At 40.4% G+C, this 16,314-nt stretch overlaps 1 protein-coding gene across 5 annotated transcripts in view; it reads left to right on the forward strand.

Annotated features, from left to right (window-relative positions):
- The window catches only part of LOC119655752 (1-phosphatidylinositol 4,5-bisphosphate phosphodiesterase), a 317,000-nt gene that overhangs the window by 65,817 nt on the left and 234,869 nt on the right, over nucleotides 1–16,314 (forward strand). The window lies entirely within an intron of this gene.

The following is a 16,314-nucleotide window of genomic DNA, read 5'->3' on the forward strand; positions in this document are numbered from 1 at the left end:
TTTCTTATGAATGAATTAAAGAGCAATGAATTGTAGCTAATTTTATTTGATTTGAGGGCTTTGGCAAAAATTTACCTACGTAGTGAATATGGCAGCTCCTCAATTGACTGGTACGCTTTATTGATTGGCTACATTTTGCACACAAGACTCCCTCCGATCTTCTCGATAAGGTTCCCGTTATTCATTTTTGTTGAAACCAAGTTTAAGTCACATGGCTACAGTGGACAACCGTGTTGTTTTGCTGATAAATCAAAGGAATGCATCGAAAACGGTTGAGAACCTGAAGAAGGTTTCGTTTTCCGATATGAATGTAATCACCGCAATTCATTTTCAATGTGATAATCGCTACATTAAAAGCTCTACCATAAGTGATGAAAACTGCGTAGGTAAATTTTTGGCCAAAATTTGTTGTAAAATCTAAAAAAAATGGTTAAAAATCGAGGGATTCCTAACTTCGATATGCACTTAATGGCGGACCGGACCAGTTGGACGAAACCGCAAGTTAAATATTTTTGCAACTTAGGTGCTTGCCCAAGGATGAGGGTTCCGTGGGCCACAACCGAAAAGCATGTTGTTTTCCAACTGGTCCGGTTCGACATTAGGGCGGCTTAGGCCTAGACTTTACAAGGCGCTTTTGTCTTCAATAAAATTCATACACATGGCACGTTTTTGAATTAATATAAGGGATCAAATACCAACTTCCAACCACTTCGGTCACGCTGCTCCCAGGGTAGAGGTGAGCCAGCATCTGATGAGTTACCTCTGCCCTAGACGAAACCGCAAGCCATATATGTAAAATCTAGTTGGCTCCTTGAAAGATTGTACTGTTGCATTAAGATACTAGTATCGTGAAAAAATTGAAATTGAAACATTGATTATTTTCTTCAGAAATCACGTTCCACATTAGAACAAAATTCAGAAAATATGAAAGTTACTGTAGTTTTAGTCCTCGCGCATCTTCGCGTATGCGTCAGGAGTCAGTGAGTTATGGAACCGTCCGCACCGTCGTCGGCATCTTTTAACGGCCAGCATAAATCCTGGTTCTAAATAATAATAAACGAAGATGCATCTGCGCATCTTCTTTCCTCCGTATGACCCTTATAAATATTTCGGTCTTTATCATTTGCCATATTTCGTCATATCTGTTATATGTGTTATGTTTTAGATAGTTTCATAGAAGATAAGGAACATATGTATATTATGTAAACAATTTTAAGGAAATATAAATACGAGGTGGCCGAGAAGAAACCTCAGTCTTGTCTCGATATTACAATAGTCTTGCTTCTATATCACAGTACGGAAGTACTAAAAGAAATAACTGTGTAACAAATACACACAAAGTGTTGTTACTTAACTAGTGCACTGCAATATGAGATCTATTACCTCAAGTTGGCTCTCCAGCCGGAAATATAATAAGTGTATACGGCAACGTACTTGAAATCCCTCAAAGAGAATTAAATGTGACTGGACGTACGCCGTGAAATGTTTCCCATCCGAGGGTTTCGTTAAGCTTCCGTTAACCAAATTCGGTAAAAATCGAATTCGGCATAGGAAATGTCAAACAGATATCATAGGAAATGCCATTCAAAATTTGTTTTTGTGCGAAGTGGTGTAAGCAAGTGAGAAGTGAGATGTTCGAAACATCAACTCGAAATGTGAAGTATTCCAAAGAGCCAATGAGATTATGGGCGAAAATGAGTTTTTACAGATCTCTAATTTACATTCGTTAAAATTTTGAATTTATGATATGACCATTATAGTTCCGGCTTTAGTCTAGAAGAACAGGAGTATGTTAAACCTGTTTTTGAAAATTTTACCGAGAACGTTTGCGAATAAAGAAGTCGTGCATATATCCCTGGTCAGGTTCAATGAAAGACGGATAACACTGGAAAAACTTCTAGACATATTGGATCGCTCAATTGACTTTAAATCCTACGAGAACAAAGTACAAAAAAGGAAGTCCGTTTGTCCTAATATGTAGCGCAGCAAGAAGAGGACCAGTATGTCAACTCGAAAGTACTTTTCTATGGGATAGCAGATTGACCAATTGTAAATGTCTAGCAGGTCTTCAAACTCAGGCAGAGTGAGGCGTAACAGCTATATACGAATATACCGCTTATTTTTGCCCACACAAAGCCTCTAGCCGCCTGACCCATAGTATATTGGATGACTTGACGACCGCACGCCCATATCGCCGCTCCACCAGTTGAATCTTGGACCCATACACCACTGTCAAGATTTCTGTACGGTTCACTAATGATAGCAATCTCCATTGTGGATTCGTAGGTGGTCTGCACAAGCAAATCTTGTACGAACCTGCAATGATTAAGGTTTATTTGTATTAACCTCATTTTTTTACTGCAGTTAACGCCTTCCTAAATTCTGAGCATTTACCACTTCCGGCAATATGCCGGTTAACCCTTCCCTCCTTTTCTTCGCACAAAATGCATTTGGGGTCTCTATTGCACTCCTTGGCAATATGTCCTTTTTCCCCACAACTTCGCCATCGATCGGACCAATCGATGCCGCTAGTGCATGCTTTCGCGAAGCGTCCAAACGTTAGGCATTTGAAGCACCTTTTTAAAGTGATGTGTTCCCTTAGTCGGCAAACAACCCATCCAATCCGAATCTTTCCCACGGCCAACAACTTCTGCGCTGACTCCACTGGCAGTCGCATTGTGGCCGTTTGAGTACCGCCATAAGCTTTTCTTAGGCTCACGATAGATTCTTCCCTGAATTCCTCAAACTTGAATTGTTCCTTCAAGGCAGTGCAGATCTCTTCTCTGGATATTACCTCATCGAGATCCTTCCACTGTATATAGACCTCATGTTTTTGGGAACGAACCGCGACATTCTCCTCAAGTGAAATTATATGATAACTTGGTTAGGAAAGCCGTGAGTTTTTCCCACGCTAGATTTTCTCAGCTTAAACATGAGATACCCCTTCTGTGTCCTCCGGATTTCGCTGACACCTTCTTCAGTATCTCCACATATGTTAGATGTCCTCTGCTGGAGATTGCAATTGCCTCCGAGCGAGTGTAAACACAAAACCTTATTAAAATCGGTTTACTGTCTGTCTGTCTGTCCGTCTGTCTGTCTGTCCGTCACACGCATTTTTCTCGGAGACGGTTATAGTGATTGACACGAAATTTGGTACAAAGGTGGGAACTGTGAACGCTCACGCATACAGTGAGTTACATCCTTTTACGACGAATTTAAGAGGGGTCCCCATACCTGCAAAAGGGGGGTGTACATTTTTTTTTCATCAAATATAGTCATGTGGGGTATCAAATTAAAGGTCTCGGCTAGTACTTTTCGAAGCCGGTCTTAGTTTTGACTTTCGTTGAAAAGGTGGGGAGTGCGGGGGGTTGAAAGTGGTCATTTCTTTAACGAATCCATTCCCAGGAACTACCCAACCGAAAAATCTGAAAAAAATCAGGGGGCTGCCACTATATGGTGCCCAGGCTCCGAAATACCCTCCGTACCGATACCTGTTCAAATAAAGTTAATAATAGTATATTACTATAATTTTTAGTAATTGACAGGAAAACTCCCCTTAAGTTCACCTCGGAATCACAAAATTTGCAGCAATGTAGGCTATAGTATAGAGCATGATCCTGTCAAATTTGGTCAAAACCGCGCTATTACTAACGAAGTTATACTAGGCCAAAACTGTCGCTCCTCTGCAAATTCAAGACTATGAATGTCAATATCACTTGAAAGTGGCTATTTTCACGCAATATATGCATATTTTACGTGCTATATGCTAATGGGACAAATGCATACTCAAATCTCTTTATAAATGAAATACACAAAACCTTTCATACCTGAAGCGTCTAGCTTCCGGTGCCCCGACTTGTTTTACGAACAAAACCTTATTAAAATCGGTTCAATGTCTTTCTGTCTGTCCGTTTGTCCGTCTGTCTGTCTGTCACAGGCATTTTTCTCAGAAACGGCTATACCGATTAACACGAAATTTGGTGAGAAGGTGGGAACTGTGGACCCCCAGACATGCAGTGAGTAATATCCTTCTACGTTGAGATTTAGGGGGGTCCCCATACATGTAAAAGGGGCGTGTAAAATTTTTTTTCACCAAATATTGTCATCTGGGGTATCAAATGAAAGGTCTCGATTAGTACTTTCGAAGCCGGTCTTAGTTTTGCGATTTGTTAAAAAGGTGGGAAGTGGGAGGGGTGCAAAGTGATGATTTCTTTAACGGAGCTATTCTCAGAAACTACTCAACCGAAAAATCTGAAAAAAATCTTGAAGCTGCCTCTATACAGTACCCAGGTCTCAAAATACTCTCCATATCGATATCTGTTCAAATTAAGTTAATAATAGTATATTACCGTATTTTTGGGAAAATTGAGTAAAACCCCCCTTAAGTTTATGTCAGAGTTATAAAAGTTGGCAGTAGTAGAAAATATAATATGGAGCATATTATCCCCAAGTTTGATCCAAATCATACTATTAGTAACAAAGTTACAGTAGCTCAAATTTGCCTTTATCGTGTAAATTTACAACCCGAACTACTAAATCTGGTATGCTAAATGCATATTCTTAACGGGGTACGTATAAATGGCATAGTTCTACACTCAAATATACTCACACAAGAAACAAACAAAACCTTTCATACCTGAAGCGCCCAGCTTCCGGTTTCCCGACTTGTTCCTTTTTGGGGCCTGTTGATTCCCCAAAGCTTCCCCCTCCTGATGCCTCTCATCATGTTCTTAATGGCTTGGTGCACGTTGTGCTTGTACTTGATGAATTCGGACAGCTCAACTATTTTAGTCCCACGCTGCATAAAAGGTAGTTCTTCTGATTCAGGGCTCTGTTCTCGGTGAGTCCTGGCCAGATTACTCATTTTACTGACTCCTTCACCTTTTTCAGTTGCTGAGCTCCCATGAGCTTTCTTTTACCGACTTTGATATTGGAGGAGATCGTAAAATTTGTGTGGTTCTCCTGAATGGATCAATTTGCTGTCTGTCTGTCACAAGCACTTTTCTCAAAAACGGCTATACCGATTGATACGAAATTTGATGAGAAGGTGGGAACTGTGGACCCCCAGACATGAAGGGAGTGATATTCTTCTAGGTTGAATTTAGGGGGAAGTGGGGTCCCCATACATGTAAAAGTGGGGTGTAAAATTGTTTCACCGAATGTAGTCATGTGGAGTATCAAATGAAACGTCTCGATTAGTACTTTTCGAAGCCGGTCTTAGTTTTGAGATTTGTTAAAAAGGTGGGGAGTGGGAGGGGCGGAAAGTGATGATTTCTTTAACGGACCCATTCCAGAAACTACCCAACCGAAAAATCCGAAAAAAATAATGGAGCTGCCCCTATATGGTGCCCACGCCTTAAAATACTCTCCATATCGATATCAATTCAAATCAAGTTAATAATAGTATATTACCATATTTTTGGGGAAATTGAGTAAAACCCCCCTTAACTTTATCCCAGAGTTATAAAAGTAGTAGAAAATATAATATGTAGTAGTAGAAAATATAATATGGAGCATGTTATCCCCAAGTTTGATCCAAATCATGCTATTAGTAACAAAGTTACAGTAGCTCAAAATTGACTTTACCCTGTAAATTTACTGCAACTGAATATCAATATCACACTAAAGTGGGTAGTCAGACATGCTAAAGGCATATACATAACTGACTACGTACCTGAAGCGCCCAGCTTCCGGTTTCCCGACTTCCTTTTTGACATGTTCTTTGTTTTTATTGGTTCAAATGTGCCATTTCTGAGATCAACTGTTCGCAATGGGACGAAGCTTTTTAGAATACCTAACTTCTAGTAACCTCTGCAATTTTTTGAAAAATGAAAAAGCAAGAAAGCATGTTTTTTTGGTCCTCTCGAAGTATAAAATAATCTTTTGCAAAAAGTTTCATTGTCATATGTAATCAAATAGCTGAGAGAAAAAAAAATAATTTCGGGTAATTTTTACCACTTTTGCGGTATTAGCACCTTAATTGTTGGTTTTTGTTATTGTTTCATTCTAAAAAAGTCCATTCATTCCGTTCATTAAAGTGGACATAAACGTTCATCACACCCAAAAAATCAACTTTTCGGCATAAGTTTAATATTGTTAGTCCAAATCATATGATAATTTGTGTACTGAGGTTTTACGAAATGCTTAAAAATATAAAAATACTTTCGTTCTCCAAAACAAATGGTAAAATTCAAAGCTCGCAAATTTTAGGGTGGAAGTAAACTTTTATATTTTCCCAACCTTTTTTAGGCCTTGGGCTCCCCTTCTTAGTCGTCTGCGGCCACTCAGGATGGTTCTTTGACGGTCGGCTAAATTTCATTACGAGTATGTCACTACATGTTAGGAATTAATTCTCATTCATAAAAATTTAAACTTCAATGGAAAAAATCTGTCCTAGGGAGCGCCTTGAAACAAGTGCCATAAACGATTCCCATAGAAGTTGTTGGTCATTCTAGTATGACCATTACAAATCTTAGCTTTCAAGCTTACTGGAAGCTTTGGTTAGGGTGGGTGGGGTAGCATGCTTGCAAGTATCAATTCATGTTCTCCACTGGCAACTGGAATTGAAATCTGACCCGAAGTGAAAAGCCCATTCAGGCAAAAGGTTATTTGCGAAATTGAAAATGTAGAGGGATTTGTTCCTCCTTACTGCCAATCATCAGCACCAAACTTTGACTGTGATAAATGTACTCAAATGTATATATATTTGTGCACACATGGAGGAGTGTATATGCTTATCGTTATGAGCCAAGAGAAAAGTCAAGTTTTGCAAATGTGGCGATTACACAGTGCTCGAAGGATGCATGGAAGCCATACTTTAATGAAATTTAATTCGTAGTTGAACCATTCAGCCTTCATACATACACACCTACGTAAGTTTTTTTTCGTGTACACGTACCCAATTCGGTGGAATAAAAACCCACAAATAATGAAACATATAAAACAGTAGCCATGTTAAAACCTGTATAGAAACCTCTTTTTGCACCACAAAACGTGGAAAAACTAAATTAAGTGTAGCAATCCCCACTTTTCAACTCCCTGCTGACTACGTTTGCAACATGATCCAACTATATACCTGGAGGGCACCATGAACTGAATTCAGGAACAATTGCTCTGGCCTCGCTTATTTGTTGCATGAAACTCTGGAAGGCAAGGGAGGAATTAATTCAATGGAGTGAATGCTAAACAAAAAAAACATTTATTGTGGTCAACAAGTATTGTGTAAAAGATTCTAATGGGCTGATTTATTTTCCTTGCAGGAAAAATACTGAGACTAGAAAATAATTTATTTACGACAGTGGGTGAGTCGAAGACTGTGAAATTCTCATAATGGAAAGCATAGGGAATTCGATATGGGCTAATGGGTACTATTCCTGGACTTTCTTGTGACCGAGACTGATACTGTCGAAAAGTGGATAAGAAATGTATTTTTTGTAGAAATTACTTACAAACATCCTCAGCCAGGTGTGGCTACGTGACTTTTATCACATATTATACCCGTATATCAAATGATTGCCTTAGGCTAGCTATACCAGAAAAATGTCGGAAGTGAAAACTAAAAATTGCAGCTTTCTGGCTTTCTTGTATAAGAAATATAATAATCACGGGTGAGCGCAATGCTAACTGCACTCCCTTCTACAGGACACTGTAATCTTGTAGTGTACCATTACGGTCTTGAATCGGATGATGTGTTAGTTGACTTTCTCGCGTTTACGCTTGAGCCATTCCTTAATGTTAGTTCATCGGCCCTCCGAGGACTCTTCTCGTTTTGCGTTGTCAGTTCAGGTTCACTTGCCGTCGACCTTCCCGTATTTCTGCGGTGGGAGGGAGGCAAAGCTTCTGAGCACCCTGGCCCTAGCGGTCCATTGTAGCCAAATCCCTGCTTAATTGCAATATCCTGGATTCGTTTACGTATCGCAGGATTTCTGTTAGTGGACGTAATGTTACCCGCTGCAGTTGGAACACATCAACACCAAAAATCTAATGTCTGTTGCGTCCATAGGGGTCACTCACATAGCAACTATTCCGTGGATCCCGCTTCCTCATTACAGGAGGGACACGTATCATGTTGAAGAATCCCTATTCTGAAAATATGCCCAGCTAGTGAATTAAGAAAAGTCAGGATGTCCACAATACTTCTCTAAGTCATTCTGCTTTTCGACAGGATAAACTTTGTAGTATATTTGTTTGGTTTTGACAGGAAAAGTCTGTTGTGTTTAGCGGCAAGGCTCTGCCATCTGCCATGATGGAAAATTTGTTCCCAGTTTTGAATAAGAGCATTAGCCAATGCTACTGACACCTGCTGGTTCCGGGTCGTCCGGGGTGGAAATTTAACTCTCTTTTGCTAAAGCATCGGAGATTTCATTTTCCTCTACACAAACCAGAGTAGCTCCATCGTGTTGAAGCAGAGTTCAGTCGATTTCTACATTCTTGAGCGATTTTTGAAATGATCAGAGGACTGCTTAACGCCCTCAATATAGCTTAACTATAACTGCGGATTGCGACGCGCCTGCCCTTCAACCAATCGTCAATCATTCAGACTGCCAGCCTTAGGATCGCATACACTTCAGCCTGAAAGACCGTTGCTTATTCTCCCAAGAAAAAAATGAACTTTTCTCGCATTTTTACTCGCATGGTAGACTTCTGCTCCAGAACATTGTTATGGTTTTGAGCAATTGGTGTAGAAGACGTCAGTATATCCTGACACATTCTTCTGGTTCGCTCCATTTTTGTCTTCGTTTCAAGACAACTTCCTATCTTCCACTAATATACCCGAGAAGACGTTGCGAAAACTGGATTCAGTTCTCCCAATCAATTTTCCAAAGCTCTGTACTCCCCTCGTCCAATATTTCCACATAGATCTAATCCAATTAGCCTATGAGCTGCTTTCATTGCAGTATTTTTGAGTAATACATTTGCAGCTGCGCCGGATGTTGTAATTCTTGTAATTCTCAGATATAGAGTCTTTTCTAGTTTGGCTAATTTACGCAAACTCTTTTGTTTTACCACTACGCCACGGGTACCTTAACATACATCGACCAAATGATAGTAATATACAACCGCAGTCCCCATATCCAGTCACCTTTGGGTCCGTCTGCACAGCCTATAGGTGAGAGCTCGTGTCAACTTAACCCCCACATATTTGTTCCAAAGAAGCTGCTTTAAGTGCTTTATACCCCCTCTTAGCGTTGCTGGATTGATGCCATCCATGCCAGATGCTTTGAAGTGTTCAAAAAATAGTACAGCAGCTCTCACTTTTTCATTGGTAACAAGTGCTCCCGCAGTGTCTTAATTTCCTTCCCAACCCTTTCGTGCTGAAAGTTCAGCAGAAATCGCCGATTCTCTCCCTCCCACTTCTGATATCTGTTCTCGCTGGTGGTGTACTTCCAAGAGAGTTTGCACAGTCCAACTTCGCCGATTTATCATTATTAAGGACTGTGCACAACCAGTTCAATTTGGCCAACTCATCCTTATTAAGGACTGTGTACAACCTGCAAGTCTTCGTTTCTCCTTCTAATTCCTCATAGTATGCTGTAGGAGTCTGGCTTCCAACCTTTTATGAGCCTTCTGTGTGTGATGTGCGTTTCGGAAATTTCACCAGTCTTCGTTATTATTACTTTTGCAAGCGGGATTCGAAAGTCGTCTGTTAATTTTCTGAGCCTTCGCAGATCTCAGTTCCACCTTGGAACCGTTTTGGTCTCGAGAAACAAGCCTCTTCTGATCTTCTATCGCCAAAGGAATTCTTAGTCGCCTAGGGAGCTGCACTGTGTTGTTGAAGTTTATTGAACTTTTCCGAGGATTAACAAAACTAAATTCTAAGCGACGATGTTCTGAAAGTGAGACTTCAGCTAGCACTCACCAGTCCCTAATCAATTACTACAACTTTGTAGTGCAGATAGTTAGGTCAATTACTCTGTTATCCCCACAAACGTAGGGGCGGTTATTCGACCAGCTGAAGTGATAAAATCAGCTTCTCTCCTCTAGGTTTGGGTTTGCTACTGCCCCAACAAATATGATGAATGTTCGCATCACAACCTATTAGGAGTTCAAAGCCATTTGATTCTGCATAGACGGTGGAGGACAAAGAATCATAGGGTAAGTAAGCAGATCCAACTGTGTCGTTCTCTCCTCTTGCCATTAACCTGATGCTATAATAATTAATTAAGTCCTAGCAACAGAATTTTCTCAGCATGATAGCTTCAACCAATTTTGACATCAGTATGCGGGCTCTCGGTCTTGACGATTTCTCATGAAGAAGACCCTAGTTCCCTTTACTGATCGAATACCACAGATTTTGTTACATCGAACGCATGGCTCTTGTACTAGAAATATATAAGGACATTCCTACAACTTTGCCAGCCTTGTTGCTGTAGGAGACTTTGGCGTGCTGCAGGTTAATTTGATTAACCTTTATCTATATATAAGTACAGTTTAATGTGAAAACCGCCTCTAATTGGAAAGTCTGCTGCATTCAGTGTGGATCTCATCGATGGTACCGGCTTTTCCTCATCTTCCGCCGAAGGTTCTGCTTTTTTGAGTTTGCTTTCACTGGATATGGCCACACTTGGTGTCGAGATTCTCATTCCCAAGAAACTTCGTCTTTTTTCACAGTGCCTTCCGTTGTTGTCGGCTGGGACACTTCCTCGGTTCACGGTGTCTGGGGTGCATGGATCTGTTTCTACATACTGGAATTAGGCCCGCTGCGCAACATCACCAGCTTTCCTTTCTTCCCTTTTTTTCCTGGTAGAGGCGGAGGAGAAGATTCTGACAGACAAGCCTGCAGTCCCATCTCCTAAACACTGGGTGCAGGTTTCTCACTGAAATGGAGAGCTTGTTTTCCACCCGTGAGGGAACTTGAATCACCAGATTCATTTTCAGGCCAAGAAAGTCGGTGCCTTGGTCCCGAACTAATTTCTCATTGTCAAGACGGCTCGCTGTTCTGATGTTCTGCGACTTTGTGTTTGGGAAGCAGTACCAACTTCTATTTTTTGGTGCTAGATATGAAATATTTCTTCTTTAGGGATGGTTGGAAAGTATTGATGAATAGATCAAGTCATCTTTTTACGCTCATACCGTTGAGGGTTATATCTGACTTGAATGACGCTGACAACGTATCTTCCTCAAACCCTTTTCCCTTCATTTGGATAGCCTACCCGGTATTCTGCGGAAGCTCTTTCAGGTTCTTCATTCCCGTTTGATCTACATATATATAGTTTAATTGGCAGTCACAGCAAGTACAGTGGACACTAACACACTAACCAACTCTCCTAACTAACGTCAAGACCCCAGGCTGGTTCCTTGGAAAGTGTATGAACTCCTATCTGACGTCCCCGAGTAACCCATCCAGCTTCGCAAATACTTTGAGTAGAATAGTCGTCCAATATATGTTTTCCAACTGTCCCACTAAAGAGGCCATTTATTACTGTGTTATGGTGGTACGTCCTGTCACGTCATATACCGAATGCATACAGTGTTCCCGAAAGCAAAGAAATTATTGTGTCAAAAAATATAGCAAAAAGGTATTAAATCCTATTTTTTATGAGCGTACTTAGATTCAAGCAAAAAGAAAAGATTTGCATCTCTGTTTTTGTTGTATCTTGTGTCAAGTCCATGAATATCGCGCTATTAAACTCAAATTATTTATTTCGTGTTTACTTTCGCCAGACCACTGAACTCTGACTATCAAAGATTCCTACAGTATGCGCTTTTAAAAACATAGGTTGTTTTCCTGGTTTTTTTGAAGATGCTTTTGTGCTGGCCGAGAAACTATAAAACTTTGCTACCCACAATACTCTACTCTAAAGTGAACCGCCTGCTTGCAGATGCCGCGACATCTTCCTCCAATGTCGTTGCGCTTTTGAACGGTTTTTCAGGATTTTACGTTGCAATGCTTTCGAACTGCCAACTTCCGCAGGGTAGTCCAGTTTAGTAGGTAATTTTATACCGTTTATGATGTGCGGTACATTCAGCGAAACCACACACATTGTAATCCGATTTTACAGAAATTTTGGCCTATTGGTGTGGTGATGACAGGCAGTGTAACGTTACCAGTTCAACTTTTCGGTCATTTTGTCATTCACAAAACCGTGATATTGCCTAATATTAACTTCATTTCTGTTGAAAAGACCTACTTAACTAAAAAAGTTCTATAAAAATATAAAAAGTGCAGAGGTACTAATGAGCTTCGAAAGCACTATATTTACCACCTTTGGTACTAAAAAAACCACATTATCTACAGTCCATACAGCTAATATGCTCCTTATAGCGCTACAGTTGCTGTATATGAGCAGACTTTTTACTTTCGTTATTGCGAATTTTGGTTCTGGGTTTCGTTTCCTGAAAGGTTTGCTCTCTGCCCCAAATACCGTCCATGTGGTTTCGATGGCATTTGCTGATTACTATCATATCGACGTCTTTTTCACAGATGATTTGCAGGGGTAGGTCCAGTGCCCCTCTCAGAGCTTGAGGTTACTTGAGGCCAACTTGAATCAATCTCATGAACGATTTGCCGAACCCTTCTGTTCTTCTGTGCAAAGGTCCACCTTCTCCTTTCAATAAAACGGATTGTCATTTCACAAAGCTAAATTTTCTGACAACAACAGCAAAACAGCTACCAGAAAATTCAGAACAATCCAATAATTGAAAGCTCCTCTTCGGGAATTTTGGGGGAATTTTTAGTTAACGATTTGAGAAAAAGACTCCGCCCCCGCCTTAGGATCAGACATGTACATTTTCAAATTTGAGCATATATTATAATATAGTTTTGTTTTGCCCTTCTTTTTGTTGTGCAAAATACATGCTTTAGAAGAAACCTTAGCGGCTTAGCTCTAACGTCTGTGAAAAGATCATAAAATTGGAAAGAGAAGACATCCTTGTCACAGTTAACGTAGAAGTACCGGCCTATTCTAATTACACTCTTCACATTAATACTAGTGGTTCTGAATCTAGAGACTCTGCCATTTTTGGGTGCAGGCACGAATGTGGAAGGAAGCGCAGCCCCAAATCGATCTCAAACAACTCGTCTGCGCGTTTTGTGGAGTCAACCACAGCTAGCACCACGTATAAACGGAAGGAAAAGAAACCTTCGAAACAGCTCTTTTGCATAAAGTCAACCCGTTTTCCGACATCAATTGAGTTTCATTTGACTCGGTATTGGCGGCCACTTATCAGGTACATGGCATAGATACTCAGATTTTTAGGAACATAACTAACTCAAGCCAGTATAATATTCGTAATGGGGTATTCAAACAGTTTTCTTTTTACGCCACTCACTTTCTGAATTTTTGTGAATGAAACTCCGCCCGAAGAATGCAGTTTCTTCATCAAAGAAAATCTACCAACGTGTTTTCATTGTAAGCTTGAGGAATCGAGCAGTTGCATACCTAATTGCGGGCTGCATTCGTTACGACATTGGCTAGAGGTAGCTAACTCATAAATGCAAGGTTAACTCTTGCAATTTCATCTTTGATAACAATTTTGACGGCGGATGATCCCAAAAATTACCTCTGGCCCCCACCATGGTAGATTCAGATGCTTGTCAAACCAACTTGTTAATCTCCACTAATTTATTTGTTTCGTAATATGCTAAACATGGAGGGTAGGCATATATTCATAATACATATGCAGGGCTAGGACATTCACTCTGTTACTGGGGACAAAAACGATATCATCTGGTCTCCCAGAATTGTCTATCTTCTATCTTCTATTTCCCATCCACTACACAACCTTTTCGTTGCAATAACGGCGGATTTCAGCCTCGATAAGCTTTACACACTTTATATTTGTATCATTTCATCCTTATTGAAGAGGAGATTGACCTAATAATGGCTTCCACATTCCTCGTAGAAAATATTTTATAAGAATTTCAGCCCAAGAAAGTGAAACGCTATAAAACTCTTCCATTTTATCACTTTCAGCCTTTTTCTAATTTAATGGAGCGTGAAATTATATTTTCTTGGTATCGATCGATTACCTTCGACCCAAGGATTTGAACAAACCGTAATTGCTAGAAATGAACTATTTTGTATCCGAATTGGAAGAGCGTCGCATTCTGTCACAACTCCACCCCTCAGTCGATGTTCAGATAAGCGTCACAATTTCTCTGTTTTTTTCCAATTAGATGAAAAATGTGGTTTATGTTTCTTTACATTTCTTAATTTTTCCTTTAATGGTTGACTGGTCTCCATGGCAAAGTGTTTTATACACATGACTTGCTGACATAATATGTCAATTATATTCTGAGGTATTCCTTCCTTTCGCATCCAATACGCTGCCAGATCGTCTCATTAGAAAGTTCCCCCAACAGTTAAATTTCATCTCAACCTCATTCGTTTTTGTTTTGTGAAAAAAGCGCATCGCATAAATCCTCGTGACATATCGCATTGAAATTTGAAAATTATTTGCAAAGCTCTTTACTCTTGCCAATGTGCTCGAACACTCACTTGAAAAACTGGAACGGAAAAGTTATTTCCAAGTCAAGGATTCGTTGGCTCGTTCACCATTCAGTACTACACACACAACGGGGGAGTTTGCACCATGTCATGCGGAATGCTCAACTTTTCCTCTCAGTTTCAGCTAGAAAAAATCCTGTCGAGTTTTCAAATATGAAACCTGTGCAAATTATTTAGTGAAAACAAAAATAATAAGGACTTGTTTGAGTTTTCGTTTTAAAGGTGTCGTCGAGGTGGATATTTTTATGTTTGAAAAAACCTCTGCACTTTGTCTCTGTTATTTGAAGTTCTGGAGCTTTGTACCTACATAAAATAACTTTTGATGATACAGTCGAACTTCTAAACAGAGAAGATGGTTGGCTTCCGTGATATAACTTCTTTTCTCCTTCATCATTTATAGTGCGATATCAAGCTTCTTCTATTTTATTGATACTTTAATTTTCGAGAAATTGTAATATTTGTGAACTTACTGTTTTCTCTCAAGATCATGAAATTTGAAAATTAATCCTTTTCTAAGTAAAACTAGGGGAATTGTGACAAAGTTAGATACGTTCTTATAAAAAAACAAACCGTTATTAATTGCATATCATCGCATTTCCATCCTATCCAACACTAATTATGAAATAAGCTGCATATTTATATCACTATATATACATAAGTACATGCTGTTTTGCATCATGGAGGTGTAAAAATCGTAGAAAGTCATTTCCACTTTAGTTTGACCTTGACATTCGAACTAGAGCCACTGCGAGTGAAATTCGTTTCTCCAAATCTGTCCTCTGAAATCATATTTTAGGTATTACTTTATCATATTTCACGTTTTTTGAGGTTTCATCGTTTTTATTTTATGCGTCAACTTATCTGCTTTACACAGACACGAAGATATGCATGTAAGTTCTTCTCTAACTTGAACTTCCCATCCCCTCTTTTGGGATTGCCATCCGCCAGCGCCACACGTAAGTGGCTTCTGGCCACGTCGTTGAAGGGTTTCACGGTACGTGGCTCGTTGACTGGTTTTCACTGCTTACCTTTCTGCAGAGGTTACTTAGCGTTCTAGCTGTTGCTTGTGTTTTTGTACGACCTCGTCTTGAGATCGTTTGCGTATGAGCTTCTCCTTCTGCTCATCTGCCAGCCGCCTTTTAATCCCGCAAGGCAAGAGTATCGGCCTCCTTATTCTTCGCAATCCTGCTAAGAATATGCATGGCCTTTTGGTACAGGTTCTTCTGCAGAACTCCAGTGGACCTTCGCTTCTTAGTTGGTTCCCAGTGGCCGACATTCTTGTTGGTCTTCGCTTTTGAGGGGTCCCCGACGTCGACAGTTTCGGATTAGGAGACTATGGCTGGTATTCGCTACACCAAGCTTAACGACAGTCGATTCCAAGCTGAAAACCACTAGTCTTTCTGCCGCCTCGCTCCACCTCCGCGGTTGGTTACAGAACAGCAGTGCTTCAGTTGGCATCGATTGTATTGCTCTCAACGGTTACTGCTCCTGGCTGGATGCCAGCATCTCGTCCTCTAATGATGTACCTGGCATCACCACTTCTTCTCTGGTCGGTTTTTTATTTTTAGTCCGCGAAAAACATCCAACCTGGCTAGCCCGGCCACCAAGGTAAATGTGAAGATGCCCAAGGCATTCAGGATTTGCATACTAACAACCAAGCCCCCCATTGCCACACAGCCCTTGGCATATGCTGCGCCACATTGGGTTGGGGTCTTATTATCACCTTCCAGATCCACTTGCCCCTAACATATGACTAGCAGGCAAGAAGATCCTCGTCAGTTAGATGAGCCTACTCCCAGTCCAGTCCTACACACTCTTCGTCAGAAGGCGGTTACCAGCTGCCACCGCGAGGAGGTTGTGTGAG

Source organism: Hermetia illucens, chromosome 4 (assembly GCF_905115235.1).
Source record: "Hermetia illucens chromosome 4, iHerIll2.2.curated.20191125, whole genome shotgun sequence".
Lineage (NCBI taxonomy): Eukaryota > Metazoa > Arthropoda > Insecta > Diptera > Stratiomyidae > Hermetia > Hermetia illucens.